General features: G+C 41.2%; 1 protein-coding gene and 1 pseudogene across 2 annotated transcripts in view; both read left to right on the top strand.

Moving 5' to 3' along the window:
* The window catches only part of PIP5K1B (phosphatidylinositol-4-phosphate 5-kinase type 1 beta), a 313,112-nt gene that overhangs the window by 259,589 nt on the left and 36,961 nt on the right, over positions 1-16,562 (top strand). The gene's annotated exons all lie outside the window — the stretch shown is intronic.
* On the top strand, positions 8,571-11,217 carry LOC129078459 (chromobox protein homolog 1-like; annotated as a pseudogene).

Here is a 16,562-nt window from a genome sequence, read left to right as displayed (position 1 = left end):
AGAGGGCCTAAAGGAAATAAAAGCGTGAACGTTTATTCATCACAAGTAAACATCCGACCTTAGCTACCTCAGACCAGAGGCATGTTATTAATAAATTGAATTTTGAATAAATCAGCAACTCAGTCCTGCAGTTGCCGTGCTGTGAAGGGTGCTCTCTTGGGGCTTCCACAAACTGAGCAGCAGCTGACCCTGTGCTAACCGGACTGTCCGTACTGTGCCGGAAGCCTCTGGGGCTGGCATGTGGAAGCAGGCTGAGAGCTTTTTTCCCCAAGGGGGAGAGTGTAAACCCACGCATGGAAGTTACAAAGAAATGATTGTTTTAGAGAAGGAAGAGCTTAACAGTGTGGTTATAGAAGAAATAGGCTACCTCTGAAAATGCTAAGCCTCTCACTGGAACTGAATGACCCTCTGGGAAGACTGCTGCAGAAGAGACGGAAACATCACGTGGCATTTTTAACTAGAATGCCTTTAGGTTTTCTCCTGACCCTGCAGTTCTTGAGTACTTGGTCACAACAAATCCAGAGCTTCATGGGAGGAAGAGAAGTCTGTTTCACATGTATAGCCCCTCTCTTTCTTTCCTTGTAAACGCAGTGAAACCAAACTAGCAAGCGTGGGGCCTTAAACAGACCTGAGGCTTACACTGCCCATACTTGCGCAATGTGCTTCCTTTGAGGAAACTCTAAGATTGTATAACCATGTGTTCCAGTGTATACAGGTAACCTAGCATATAGGCTTTTTTAAAAAAATTTTTATTTATTGATTTTTTTTTTTTGAGAGAGAGGAATGCAGAAAGAGAGTGAGAGAGAAACATCAATTTGCTCTTCCATTTATTTATGTAGTCATTGGTTGATTCTTGTATGTGCCCTGTATGGGAATCAAACCTGCAGTCCTGGTGTATCAGGACAGTGCTCCAACCAACTGAGCTACCTGGCCAGGGCCAGCATACAGCCATTTGAATTAGAATGCCGCTCTGTCGTTCACCAGTTCCATGACTTAACCTACCTATAGCATGACAATGATGACATCTACTTCACAAGGTTATTTATTGTGAGGGTAAGATGAGAAAATATATATAGATATAGATATAGATATAGATATAGATATAGATATATATCACTACCCGGTACAATGCCTAGCATATAACATATACTCAAATATCCATTCTTAAAAATAAGATAGCCCTTCCAACAGTTTTATAGACATATTACCTGCTGGGCACTGTGCTTAACATGCAGGATCAGAGGACCCCTGGAACTCTCCTAGGTCCCCAAGGATGAGTAATTCCGCATTCTTTCTCCCTTACCCCTGGACCTCCAACATAGAAGCTGGTTCCAATTAGTGTACTGGTTCTAACTAGTGACTGTGAAGCTGCAATTTAATTTGGAAGTTCAAGGTAAAGATGGAGAGCAGAGTATCCCTGGAAAGGTAACGTTCTAGCAGAGTATACTTCACCATTGCTGCCTCCGATGGACAGACTTATTCTGAAAGACTTAGCCTTTCAGCCTGAATTAATGCCAGTCATGGACTAGGAATGGCTTAAGAAACTAACTCAGTTCCAGACCTCTAACACAACACATAGGAGGCATACAAAGTTTATCCAATAAATGAATGATGAAGTAAATGAGGTCAATCAGGTCAATCTTAATCCTTTGGATTAACTGTAAAATGATACCGGAGCACTGTATTTACTAAGAATTAGAAAATTCAACCTAGCTCTTCAGTGTTTCCATATATTAGCCATCCAAAAATACATATGTCTATCCTCTATTAAAAAAATGTAATTGGTCTTCAAAAAGCAAAAAAAAAATTTGGAATTGTGTCAGAAGGCACAGGAACCAACTGAAAGAGCTCTCAATAACTAATGCTGGAACAGTTCGAGCAATAAGATAGTATAACATTGAATAATGTCCCAAAGAATAAATATATAGTAGTCCATATCGATATCAATATATGAATGAATGAATGAAGGTGAAGAGACAAATCTCCCACACAAGAACTCCAAATAATTTATGTAGCAACTTGCCTTCACAGAAGTGGAGCATAACTCCTCTTAAGAATGAACTGCACTTAGTGGCTTGCTTTCAAAAAGTCTAGTCAGGAAAGGGAAGTGGCTGTAACTTTATAGTGGAGAAAGTTGATAAATACGACACTGGCCAGGTCATCAAGGTTGACGTTGTCAATAAGAAGTCATTTTAATAGTATAATATATGCTCTGGGCGTGATGTGATGAGAACGGCACCTTGCCTCTGTGATCTTCCTTCCAAAAACCTATAAATACTGTCTAATCATGAGAAAAACATCAGCCAAACCCAAATTGTGGAACATTCTACAAAATACCTAAAACATACTCCTTAAAACTCTTGTGGTCTTCAAAAACAAAGTCTTAAAACCTTCACAGTCTATCGGTGCCCAAGAAGATATAATGACTCAATGTAATGGGCTATCCTGATAGGAACAGAACAAGGACCTTAGGGAAAACTTACAAAACCCAAATATGATATGGAGTTTAGTTTTTTAATGCATTTTTTAAAAAGGTATTTGGTGCTTCTTCCCTCAAAATGACATCACCATAACCTACACCACAAGCATGCATTGCAGTAGCATTTTGTTGTAATGTGAATGTTGGGGATCATGTTTGAAAACAACCTCTCGAGAGTTTACATGAATTGCGGTACACTTAGTATACCAGCTGCACACATAAGGACAGCTCTCTGTCAAACAGTATGGGTCTTTTTGTAGGTAACCTTAGCTGTGATTAGTGTATTATGCAGATTATAGTTTAACCTTCCATGGAATCTCAACCCGTTTAAGGTTGGCTATGAATAGCTCAAACTTCCCAGTTTCCAGAATTTGGGATTGGGTCAAAGATTTTCATGCATATGTGTTAAGGGTAAGCAAAAATATCTTGCTTTTATTTAGCTGCCTACATTGAACATTTAGGCAGCTGTAAATTTCTCTGTGTTTGAAACATAGAAAACCAGGCTGTGTATCTCCTGAGGGAAAGGTGCATCTTGTCAGACTGTGTCCCAGATGCTGCAGACTCATGAAACTTTATTCATAGGTCATTGTCTTGGCAACACTTGTCACTATCATTAATCTGCTCTTTTTGCAGCGCCTCCAGCTTTTCCAACTTCAAGGAGGTAAAAGTGAAAGCAGGAAGGCATACAATTTCCCTGAAACTGTTTCTGGGCACAATATTGATTTCTATATCTTAATATCTTTTCTAAGAAACAATCAGCCCATCCCTTCCTGAGAAAATGTTAACATTTCCTGTGAACTCATATGCAATTTGCATTGCTTTCATTTTCATGACTTTCCCTGGATAAACATTTGGAAATTGTTGTGAATTTAGGATAAACCAAGTATAGTAGAGAAATAAACTACTTCCCCACATATTGTAGGTGGTCTTTTTAATGGGGACCTTATGCCACTTAATAAATTCTCCTCAGAGATTAGTTCCTTGATGTTCTAGCTGAGGAGTTTTCTATCAGCGTCCTTCTTTTGGGTGAGAGTAACGAGTAAAGTATATCGCTACAAGAAAGGGAACTCCTTATGGCTGTATCCTCAAATATTATGGCATGTGTAACGATTCTGTGGAAATAATAGGTATCATATAGGGTTCTTTGCTTGCAAGCAAGAGAGATTAGCATTGCAAAGGAAATTACTGGGAAAATGGCAGTTAGTTCACATAACCTAAAGAGAAGCCTAAACTGTCAAGCCAAGGAAAGAATATGAAATGCAGCCCCTCAGTGGATTCATTCATTCATTGATCAGTATTTACAGAGCCTCTACCCTGTCCCAGGCGCTGTGCTGCAGGGTGAGAATAGAGGAGTGTGGGGAATCTATCACACTCTTGCTTTCATTGAGATCGCTTCCAGACGATCTCAGACTCATGGACCGCCTCACATTTGGCTGCTGCCGATCTCATTACTGAGTTCCTACGCTTTTCATCCATCATTCATCAAACTTCCCAAGATTCAGATCCCTACGGTTATCCAGTGAACATAGGTTGGGTCACAGGCTCACCCTCTGAGGTGAGGTGCTGTGACGTGTATCCCCAACTGGACCAAATGGAACTAGGGAAGCCTCGTTCCCCGAAGGCTGGGTGGGCGGCTCTTACTAGCAGAGGGAGAGGATGCTGGGTGGGCAGAAAGAGAACTCCACTCTATTCCTTATTACTAGTGTAAAGACAGGAATGAGAAGACTTGGGTCTGGTTTAGGATTCTGGCTAAAGCCACTTACATATAAATAAGTAAACCTTGGTTGTGTTTTCATAACCTTTTTAGAAGTTCCTTTCCTTTCCTCATCTATATAAAGTGGAATTAGCAATCCCATTCATAGAATTGTAGTGGTGGTTCTTGGAAATCTTCTCTAGGTCCTTCGCAATGATTGCCTCCTTCCTCTTTCCCACGTCACTACCTCCTGACTTCTAATGCTGTATGTTAGTTTTACCTGGTTTTTAAAGGTAAAAGCAGAATTATACAATGTGTACTCCTTTTGTATCTAGCTTCTTTGCTCAATATTATGTTTGTGATTTCATCCATGTTGTTTAGTGTTGTTATATTTATTAATTCTCATTGCTGAATATTATCCAGTGTATGAATATACCAATATTTGTTTATGCAGTCTATTGATAGTGGACATTTGGGTTGTTTCTGGTTTAGGGCTACTATGTAAAGCTCCTAAGGACATTGTCATACATGACTTTTGCTATAATAGGAATGCATTTCAATGAGGTACGTACCTAGGATTGGATTGTGGGTTAAAAGGTGTGCATGTGTTCATATAGTCTTTAATTTAACTGCCCCCCAGCTATGTATAACAATCCTAGTTGCAGCACATCCTTGCCAGTGTCTGGCATTATCATAGAATTGTTTTGATGCTTAAATCTGGGTCACATCTAGTAGCTAGTTCAGAGTTTGTTCCAATAATTAATTGCTTAGAGTTAGGTGGCTTCGCACATGGTTGTGAGATCCACATGGCATCTACAGATATTTCCCATGCTTTTCTCACAAATGATATTTCAGTCTATTTACTGGTATAGTGTTTATCTTAGCATGGAAATCCTTAGTGCATTGGACAATGTGTTGGACAGTCCCTACTGGGTTGGATCCTTTTTCACATGTGTTAACAATAAAGCTCTGCTTGGTAAAGTGTCACATTGGCCACTTCAGAATAGGGATCCCAGCTCCCAGCTCCCAGCTCTGCCGCAACTCTTGTCTCTGGAGAGATATTAATAGTGAAGTCACCAGGCACTGCCTCTCCAGGCTGTTCCACTGCTCTCTTCCCCATTCCAAACCAAGACAGGCATCAGTCTTGCCTGAGTCCTGCTGGGGTTTATTTGTAGTGGCAGGCAGTTTAAGGGCATGTATACATTTACCATCCTGCCAAAACTGGCTCTTTGGGCCCTGCACTCAGCTTCTCAGGACCTCATTTGCTTCATGAATAAAACTGTGGTGGTAATAGGTACCTCAATGGGTTGCTAAAATTGTGAAAGATAATCTATGTAAAGTGCCAGGCTCAATACCTCAATAAGGAGTAGCTATTACTAATTTTAGGGGTGGTAATCATTGTTGTTTGATCTCAGACACAATAGGCTTAAAACCATAGATTTTTAAACATCGAAGAGTTCTGGGGAAAAAAAAGACCACAGACTCAACATTTTAAAACAAGACATGGCCATTTATAAAAACTGCATTTTTGGAAGAAGAGCAGTCACCGGCCCAGGGGCTGGGACCACCACGCCCTTTGTTCCTAACACATCAGCATTAGAAGTTACCTTTTGTACCTGAATATATCCTATGCCTCCCCCGCAGCCCTTTCAGGAATTTTATGATCCACCAGAAAAGAGAGCCTTGTTCTCACAAGTAAACAAACTTCAAAAGGGAAGACTCATAATACACATTCGAAAGAAAGTCGAATGTACATTTGGAAACTAGAAGAATCACAGTGTTTGTTCAGAAGAACAAAGGAGAGTGTGACTGAAAATCTGTAAGGAGGTCTTAATGGTTGTTCAGGAGAGTAGAATTGAAGTTATATGAAGTTTTTAATTCATTATGGGGCATGATATTCATTTCATTATGGAAGTTAATTTCCTTGTTAAAAAAAAAACAAAACTGGCCACTCTTTAGCCCAACCCCTTTACTTTAAAAATTAGGAAACTAAGGTGTATAGAACTGACATTACTTACTCCAACATCACTCAGATAGGCAGTGGCAGGTTCAAGACCAGAATCAATGTTCTTCAACTCTGAATCCAGTGACCTTTCTTTCCATTGATCTTTTCTTAAATATTACAAGGGATGATGCTGACTTTCTAAAATCATTGACTGATGAAGTCTAAAATTGTTTAAAGGAGCACTTTTCCCCCTTAAATTGTTTTCACTGTAACTCTGTGTCATCTAGAATTATAGCTAGGATTAATTATAGGTTGTCAAGGCCAGGCACTATGCCACCAGGTCTTTTAGATGCTTATTCATTATGTACTCGTAACAGGGCTGACCTAAGCTTTGATGATTACTGTAGGTGTGTGGTTGTTCCTAGCAATTAGTAGGAAATTTTCCTACACAAGCAATATTGCATAGAGTGGATCATCTGAGATCATATTCCCCAAAGTGTTGGTAGGACAAAGTAGGTCATTAATATTAAAATAGGTGAACTTCTAGTTCATCCAGATATTGTGGATTTTATTCCCTTAGTGTGTGTGTCTACACACACATATATACACACACACATACTATACACACGCACGCATGCACACACATACACGCTTTCATATATATTATCTTCCATACACCCAGGTGTAACCGCTTTTACTTTTCACGTTTTAGAACTGAAAGAAGTGGGCTCTAAGTCTTCAAAGTCAAAATATTCTTGTGATTGTGTTGTTAGTGTCTGCTGATTAAGAAACTACATATGAAGATACAGACTTGAGTGCCCTTTCTGATTATTCTGGAATCCCACGGGGCTCTGTTTGCCAGCAGCCATAGTGATTCTGACGGAAATGGCAGCGTCAGTAGATTGCGCAAAAAATGGCTGCTAAGGTGTTCCTTTTGCCTTGTGAGGTGGTGTGCCCGTCCTGGCCTGTGCAGGTCAGCTGTCCATTCTGTGAACCAGCTGGTAGGCACAGCCAATATGAAAAATGAAATTACATAAACTTACAACTAAATGAGTTGTATATTAAAAGGTCATACTCAAAAGTCTTCTCTGCCCAATTATTTTACTTTGTATCTCCTCGTATTTGCTCTTGGGGTCATTTATGCACATCATAGGTGTGTGGTGAGGACACTATGTAATGGTGTGCCAGTGTGCGTCTTTTGCCAGCTCCCTACTCCATGACACCACACCGGTAGGCTGAAGTAGACGTATTTATTCCACAGCAGTTGTCAAATGCTGTAATTCAGGGCTAGATATATTGTTTTGTTGATTGTTTTTTTAAAATGTAAAAAGTGTGTTGCATCTATAGACACTGCATTGTCAACAGCACAAAAAAAACTGAGGAAATATTCTTCCAGTATTTGCAGACTATATTCCCATTTTTCAGAGAACTAGCTCCTATTATTGACAAGTGAATGAAGTTCTAACAAATGTCTTCCATTACATTTTTGTCTTATTAAAGGAAAATATCAACCAACATCATATTAGAACTACACATTCAGTTACAATTATAAGTTTTATGTTGGATGGAAAATTTCTACAAAAATCAGCAGGAGTATTCTATGACAGTCAATTATATGGAAGTTACATGAAAGACTGTTGCACGTTTTATTATTATTTGTAAATTATGTGCTACACATTCTTTGTCAGTAAAACTCATAATAAACATATACACACACACATACATTTTTCTTAAAAGTCCAGTATTAAACATTTACCAGTACATTTGTGCTACTGAAGTCCATACAGTATCTGTTTATGATAATAATCTTCATTGATAATACTTTTAATAGCTAAAGTGTATTGAACACAAATGACAAAGTTTATAGGAGTCACCGCACTGAATCCTCACAAATGCTCTTACACTGTTAGAGACAAGGAAACAACAAAGAAGGTAAATTCAAACACCTCCAGCATAAGTGGGAAAAGACATTTATTAGACACCATCCAAGACCAAGGAGTATGGTAGGCACTTGCATATAAATTATTCATGTCAACCTTGTGTTAAATGAGAAAAGTTATTTTTATCGCTATTATACGGATAAAGAACAAGCTCAGAGAGATGGAGCATTATCTAAAATAACTAGAGCTTAAATCAGACTCCAAAAATGGATCATTAAGACTTCTTTAGGATTAAGTAAAATAAAGGAAAAAGGGTATATCATTTCAGTGACAGGTTTTAAACATCACCATTTGTATCTACAGATTGCTAAACACATTAACATGTAAAAAGTCAGGCATATGTAGAATGTCAAATAATGGGTGCTGCGTTTTAAGGCATTTTACAAGTGACTAATTATATACTAGTTTACCTGTGCGGGCTTTCCGGAAGGCAGTTTATTGGCTGTGACACACATCTGCCCCCAGGAAAGTCAGTGGCATTCACTGCTCCTGAGCCTCAGCCATGTCCGGCCTATGGAATGGACTGCTACCCCTCCAGGCGCTCTCGAAACCAGCCGCAGAGCAGAGCCAGCACGGAAGCCCGAAGGCACAGGCAGGGCTTCCGGTGGCAGTGACCGACATCCTCCTCGTTCTTTGCCAGGCTGCTTAGGAGGCGTGGTTCTGGTCCTCAGTCATTCAGACAAGCAGACCACATCATTTCGGGACCGCACACCTCACTGCCTCGTCATTCTTCTGAGCCAGTATTTCTTTTCTCTTTTCTTAGATTTTCGTATTTATTTATGAGAACCTGATACATTAATTTTGAATGTCTGTGACAGATGTCTCCAAAGTACAGTTGCAAAAAAGTTACATAGGAAATAATACATATACAGCTCATCAAAGTGTTTTGCTAAATTTGGGACTTACTGTACTTTCTGTATTTTATTTTGCATGAGTGACTACCACCTCTTCTCCCCTAGAACTATTTTTTCAATATTTTTTAATAAAATTGTATATATTTAAGGTAGACAACATGGTGATTTGCTCTGCATAGTGAAATGATTACTGTAGTGAAACTAATTAACATACTCATTTCTTCACAGAGTAGCTACATTTTATGTTGTAGAGACCAAGAATTTGACTTTATTTAGTCAAAGTGAGCTTATTTCTTTCCTTCACTACACTCTTAAACATAAGGATTGTGTTTTGTGTTTGTTTTTCCTGGTTGATTGGTTTAGTTTGTTTTTTTGTTTGTTTTTTATTATTATTTTTATTTATTTATTTTTAGACAGAGAGGAAGGGAGGGAGAAGGACAGGGAGAGAAACATCAATGTGTGGTTGGTTTTTGCATGCCCCCTCCTGGGGATCTGGCCTGCAACCCAGGCATGTGCCCTGATTGGGAATCGAACCAACAACCGTTTGGCTCGCACGTCAGCGCTCAATCCACTGAGCCACACCAGCCAGGGAGTAGTTTGGTTTTGTTTTTGTTTGTTTTTATTTGAGATCTACTCTCACCCTGCCCTGGCCAGTATGGCTGTGCTGGTTTTGAGCATCGTCCCATGCAGCAAAAGGTTGCAAGTTTGATTCCCAGTCAGTACACTTACCTGGGTTGTGGGTTCAGTCTCCAATTGGGGTGCCTATGGGAGGGCAACCGATTGATGTTTCTCTCTCACACTGTTGTTTTTCTCTCTCCCTCCCTCCCTCCTTCCCTCCCTCCCTCCCTCCCTCTCTCTCCCTCTCTCTCTCTCTCAAATCAATGAATGTATCCTCAGGTAAAGGGTTTTTTTTAATCTACTCTGTTTGCAACCTGCACCTCTTTAAATCAGTGCTGTTAACCACAGTCCCCGTGCTGTGCATTACCTCCCCAGGGCTGACTCACCTTAGAACTGGAATTCTGTATGACCATTTTTTGTGTGTGTAGTAGAAGCACTTGAAATCTACTCTCAGCAAATGTCTAGTATACAATACAGTAGTATTAACTCATTTGCTGTACATTAGATCTCTAGACTATTCATACTACAGAACTGCAACTTTGTACCCTTTGGCCAGCATCTCCCGTTTCCCCCACCTCCTTGCCCCTGGTAACCACTGTTCTACTCTCTGCTTCTGTGTAGTTGAGTTTTTTAGATTCCACATATAAGTGAGACCGTGTAGTATTTTTCTTTCTGTATCTGTAAGCCAGTATTTCTTAAAGTATAGATTCTAGAATGAGCTACTCCAGAAAGAGCAAGTTGTAAAATGCCACTTCCTGGACCTCTTGGTGACTCTAATGCACCTACCAGTTTGAGGACCACTATTTAAGCAAGTGGGGTGTGTACTGACCTTTGATTCCAAGGCTCCTAGTTCAGTTTCTTAACTGCAAGGGTTTCGGTGTATAAAAGGGCCACCGCCCAGAGTGCAGGCTCTTGGGTTCGGAGGAGGCGAGAGGGCCGGCCAGGAGCTGCAGCTCGCTGCTTCAGTGAGGGGCTCCACCCACCCTGCAGCCGGCCCTCTTCTGGGTGCCACTGCTTCCCCACCCAAGGCCACACCCCTGCAGCACAGCATCGAGACCTCTGGGGCTCTCGGCTGCTACTCTGAGCAGCTCCACCCTTCATACCAGAAAGCTGGTGGCCACTATGGGGAAAAAGAACAAAACAAAAGAAAGTGGAGAAGGTGCTAACAGCGGAGGAAGAGTCGTCTGTGCTGGTAAGGTTCTCTGCCATCCAGTGGTAAAGGGCAAAGCGGAGCAGCTCCCAGCACGGAAAGGATTCCAGGATATCCAGGATAGGGGCAGCGCGCGGGAGCCAAGAGAGAACCTGGGCTGGCCTGATGTCACTGCCCAGTCTCTACAGTCACAGGAAACAGCACTGGAGGCAGATAAATCAGAGAGGGGCTGGCACAAAGCTGACTGATTGCGAAGGAAAGGGAGAGGAGAGCAAACCAAAGAAGAGGAGTCAGAAAAGCCACAAGGCTTTGCCCGGGGTTTAGAGCCGGAGCAGATTATTGGGGCTAGAGACTCCAGTGGAGAATTCGTGTTCCTGATGAAACGGAAGAACTCTGAGGAGGCTGACCTGGGCCCTGCCGAGGAAGCCAGTGACAAGTGCCCCCAGGCTGTCATACCCTTCTGTGAGGAAAGGCTGGCGTGGCATTCCTACCTCTGGAGGGTGAGGACAAAAAAGAGGGCCAGAACGAACTCCTCTGAGGACCAGTCCCTGTCATATCTGACTGGGTTTCAAGTGGGGAGAGGAAGGAGTTCTACTTGACACCATAGAGGTGGCTTGAGAAGGTGTCCTTGAAGGGCCAGTCTAGTGTCTGCGCCCTACAGCAACCCAGGTGCTTTAAAGCCATTCTGTGCTGTGCAGTTTGTGCGCACGCGCACCCACACACACACACCAGCCAGTGGAAGGGAAGGAGGATATGTGTTTCAGGTGACCCATTCTGTATTTTGATGAGAAACGCAAAGGGCCTTCTATGGAGGACAACACTTGCAGAATGGGTGTGTGGGAGAGCAAAAAGATACTGTAGATCTTCAAAGAGCCTCTCCACAGCCCACGGTCTTCTTCCTGGTAGTGTTAACTCTGCATTTTTACAGCGTAGCATGTATGTAGTGTTTTGGCTATTACTGGATATATTATTTGGGGGTGAAAGGGATGGGGTTGGAAGAAAGGGAAATGGGTAGGATTGTTTTTCTTAAAATCTGGGGCCTGATTGGGGAAATGGTGAAACAATGGAAAGAACAAGTAACTAATGATGATTCAGTTCTGTATCCAGAATATTTTGTCTTTTCAAATAATGTCATTGGCCATCTAAATGAGGATTGTGACTTTTTTTTTTTTTAACTGATTTGAGAGAAAGAGAGAGGGATTGATTTGCTGCTCCACCCATTTATGCATTCATTGGTTGATTCTTGTGTGTGCCCTGACCGGGACTCAAACCTGCAACCTTGGTCTACCGGGACAATGAACTATCTAAGCACCTGAACTATCCCACCAGGGCCGAGAGACTGTTTAAAAACTGTGAATGCTTGAAACTTAATGGCCCAAAGTGTTCCCTGCTTGAGCTTAACGCTGTTTCCAACAAAGATCTAAGCGTACTGAAAAGTTACCAAAGCTGCCATTTGGGGGGGGTGGAAACTGGTTGAGAAGGGGAAGTCTTTTACTGGAGTTTATACATAGGCAGGTTATTCTGTCCTGGAGGTGCTAATTCTTGATTTAACAAGGAGAACCTTTCTTTCCAGCTATGAAGTAATAAATGTTAGCCTGTCCATCCAAGCCACTGGCTGAGGTCTTTGGGGAGGAGGAGAAGATGGCATAGCAGGTGTGAGAGTAAAGAGAAGAGGCCCTACTCTTAGGGTAAAAACCCCTTGGAGCCTCACTGTGATTTGACGTTTGAGCCCTGAAACCGTTGGTGGCAGGGTGCAGTCACTCTCAGCACCAATTCATCAAACCACTTCATGAGTTGGATTATTTCAAAATCCCTGGGCTCAAGAGATTACACTTTCATACTGGAGCAATGGTTTACTTTAAAACATAATATAAAACAAAACAAAATGTTTCTAATCCTAAGAATTAACTAATACCCATAACTCTGTCTTGAATCGCAAGATCCGTCAGTCCTTGACATCCTCTAGACCTGCATCTAGAGCTCCATCGTAACCTCTTTTCAGCCATGTGTTAGGTTTCTTTGAGAATTTTGTCTAAATGTAAACGTCCTACCACGCTGTCAGTTTTTGTCTTCATAAAGCTGTATAGATTTATAAGAAAAACTAAAAATTAAAGGGCCCCTGCCAAAGATTATTAAAGTTGAGCCATGATTTGAAAACCAGAATAAGTCCCAGTGCTTCCCAGAGATGCCAGTACCTCCCAAATTGTCACAGCCTGGCACCACCCATGCTTTGCGCACAGAGGCTCTGTTGGATTTCTCTCTCCCTGAACTGCTTACCTTCCTAATGACTCAGGACAGGGTGGTCACCTCTCCAGCAGAGACCGGTAGTTTCTGTGACACTTTCTGATTATTCCAGTCAGTCCTTGTAATTAGCTTGGTGTTAGCCTAGCCACTCATGAGAAGCCTTCCTGTCATCCTGTGCCTCTCCGAAGCTAACGAGTGCACTAAAAATCAATTCTGCCTGTGGTTTCCCGAGAGCCCTGGAGGGTTATCATCACAATACACATCTGTGATAGCAAGGCTGCCTTGCAAAATGTTCTCATTTTTTTCCCAGCAACTTCTGAGGACATGATAGTGATCTGGATTTTGACTAAATGATGCCACTTTTATGCAGAGGATGGTCATTTCAGCCCTGTGCCTTTTTAGCACAATCATAGGAGGAGGACCTGAGTAAAGTCTGACAGCTAAGGCACAAACACTGTCTCAAGATCCCTGGTAAATGATAAAGGCTTAACAAGTATTTGGTGGATTTTACTGAAGAAGGGCCTTCCTTTTTAAAGACAGAAAATGTAGTGTTTAGCCAAGAATTGGAATGGTGCCTTTTTTCAAGTGCCCAAAATATAAATTTCCTGCAGGTTGAGGTGACTGGTGTTCTGGGCTGGGGAAAGGGAGAGAAAGTTAATGAACCAGCTGATTTGCCACGGCAAGTTTCTCTGTTACGCATTTATACCACTTGTGTTTGCTAGCCTGCCAAAACGAAGTACCACGCACTAATGGCTTAAACAACAGAACTTTATTGTGTCGTAGTTCTGGGGCCCAGAAGTCCAAGATGTTGGCAGCGTTGCTTTCTTCGGAGGGCTTTGAGGGCGAGTCTGTTCCCTGCACGTGGCTTCACCTCTAGGGGTTTGCTATCAATCTTTGGCATTCCCTGACTTTCAGAAGCATCACCTCAATTTCCGCCTTATCTTCATATAATGTTCTCCCTGTGAACGTGTCTGTGTTTAAATTCCACTTTTTCATAAGGATGCCAGTCAGATTAGAGCCCCCTACCTTAGTAGGACCTCATAATAACTAATTACATTTGCCGTGACCTCATCGACAAGTCAAGTCACATTCTGTTTGGAGTATGATGGGGGAGGCAGGGACTTCAGGATAGGAATTTTAGGGGAGGACACAAATCAGCCTACAATGCCACCCATCTGAATAAGTTTTTGTCATTCTGGATTTTTCAGTTCTGATAGCAAGTGAGTGCAAAGAGATTGCAGAATACCTGACTGCAAACTACCCTCGTGGAGTGATGTCACTGAGGTGCCACGTAGGGGATAGGGGATGACGGTGCTGGGGGTGGGAATTCTTTGTTCATTTTATCTTAAACCCTTATTGGTTCCATTTGCTTACACAGCAAAGGGTTTTCCCATTTCAGCATACTGTACTTCTGATCTGCTACTCTGATCTCTAACTTTGGTTTTCTGAGGAAGTCGAAGCAGGCCGAAGTAGGCTAAGAATCAAAGCTTTTGGAAGCTGGAAGGAACTCATCCAATTCAAAGTCCTGATTTTACAGGGGAGGGAACGGATGCGAGGAGGGTAAATCACCTACCCAGTTATAGCATATTCAGCTAACGAGTGCCCAGGGAGTGCCAGAATCAGCGTCCTGCCCCTTGTTCTAGCTCATTCCTCTAGACACTATGCTGTTCCTCACAGTCTTAGAGGCCATGGGTCCCCTGGGACTTAAGAGGGGGACTTTGTCTAGCTAGGAAGTACAATTAACTGTTTTCAGTGCATGCTACTTATCTGGGCATGTTTCGTGGACTACAGATTCTTATCCCCCCAAGCCTTAACTTCGAGGTCTACTTAAATATATCTTACCTCTCAACTCCATGGATAAGACCTAAGGGAAGAGAATTGATTCTGGTATTAGGATCTGCCAAATATGAACAAGAAAGCAGTTTTCTAAGAGAGTAGAAGCCTTTCCGTATTGTGAAATCCAGTAGAAATTACTTTGATTATCAAGGTTTTTAATTTTTTTTCTTTTTCTTTTTTTGGTTCTGGGTGGATTTTATATTTTACGATAATAATATATGTAGTCATTTACTTCTCAAAATTATTTATCCATTCCTAACATTGTTTAAAGCTCATTTAGTCAGTGACCCAGCCATGTCTGAACTGTTTGCCAATGTATGTTTCCCTTTTAGCACAGTACCTGGAACAAAGTAGGCGCTAAGCATACATCTGAATAGACAATTTAAAGTCTTGTAAATAGAAAAGCAGATACTGTCTTTGATGCTGACAGTCCATTATTGAAATCTTTATATACAGTACAATGCACAAATCTTAAGTGTATAGTTCCATTTATTTTTACAAATGTGTACATCCCAGTAACGATCACCCAGACCAAAATAAAGAACGTTCCCATCACACCAGAACATCCCCTTCTACCCCTTCCTAGTCATGACCCCCAAGGTCATGGACACTTTCCCCTTTGTTTTCTTCTAGAAGCTTAATAGTTATAGCTCTCATATTTTGTCTATGTTCCATCTCAAGTTAATTTCTGCATGTGGGATATCAAAGTTTCTCTTACTAGTCTTCATTTATTCTTGTTCCTCTTGATTAAATCAGATGCATCTACTTTTTCTGTTTACTTGAAAAGTTTATTTTTTAAAATATATTTGATATGAAATACTATATTAGTTTCAGGTATGCCTTATATTAGACAAAGTGCTACTACCCCACTAAGTCGAGTACCCACCTGACGCCATGCATAGCTGTTGCGGTAACGTTGACTGCATTCCCTGTGCTGTGCTTTCCCTCCCCAGGACTATTTTTATAACTGCCAATTTATACTTCTTAATCCCTTCACCTTTTTATCCATCCCCCCAGCACCTTCCCATCAAGCAAACATCAATGTGTTCTGTATATGTGAGTTTGTTTCTGTTTTGTTCATTTATCTTGTTTTTCAGATTCCATGTACAAGTGAAATCATATGGTATTTTCCTTTTTCTGCCCGACTTATTTCACTTGGCACAATACCCTCCAGGTAGATCTGTGTTGTTGCAAAAGGTTAAGATTCCATTCTTTTTTGGCGAAGTAATATTCCACTGTATATACATACCATCTCTTCTTTATTTATTCATCTATTGATGGACACTTAGGTTGCTTCTGTATCTTAGCTATTGTAAATAATGCTGCAGTGAACGTAGGTGTGCATGTCTTTTTGAATTTGTGTTTTGGAGTCCTTCAGATAAACATCCAGCAGTGGAATTGCTGGGCCAAATGGTAGTTCTACTTTTAATTTTTTGACGGACCTCCATGCTGTTTGCCATCGTTGCTGCACCAATTGACACTCCCATCAGCAGTGCACTGGGATTTCCTTTTCTTCACATCCTCACCAGCAGTTGTTTTTTCCTTTTGACTTATTGATGTTTACCATTCTGACTGGTATGAGGTGATAGCTCCTTGTGGTTTTCATTTGTATTTCTCTAATGATTAGTGATATTGTGCATCTTTTCATATGTCTGTTGGCCTTCTTTTTGTCTTTTCAGGAGAAATGTTTATTCGGGTCCTCTATCCACTTTTTAATTGGATTGTTCATTTGGGATTTTTTTTTTTTTGGAGAAGGGGGAGTTAAGTTATATGAATTCCTTGTATATTTTGAATATTAACCCC

Source organism: Pteronotus mesoamericanus, unplaced genomic scaffold (assembly GCF_021234165.1).
Source record: "Pteronotus mesoamericanus isolate MK-2021 breed Mesoamerican mustached bat unplaced genomic scaffold, CSHL_Meso_final contig_73, whole genome shotgun sequence".
In the NCBI taxonomy this organism is placed as follows: Eukaryota; Metazoa; Chordata; class Mammalia; order Chiroptera; family Mormoopidae; genus Pteronotus; species Pteronotus mesoamericanus.
Note: the sequence above shows the minus strand (reverse complement) of the source record. Positions and strands in the feature narration are given on the sequence as shown.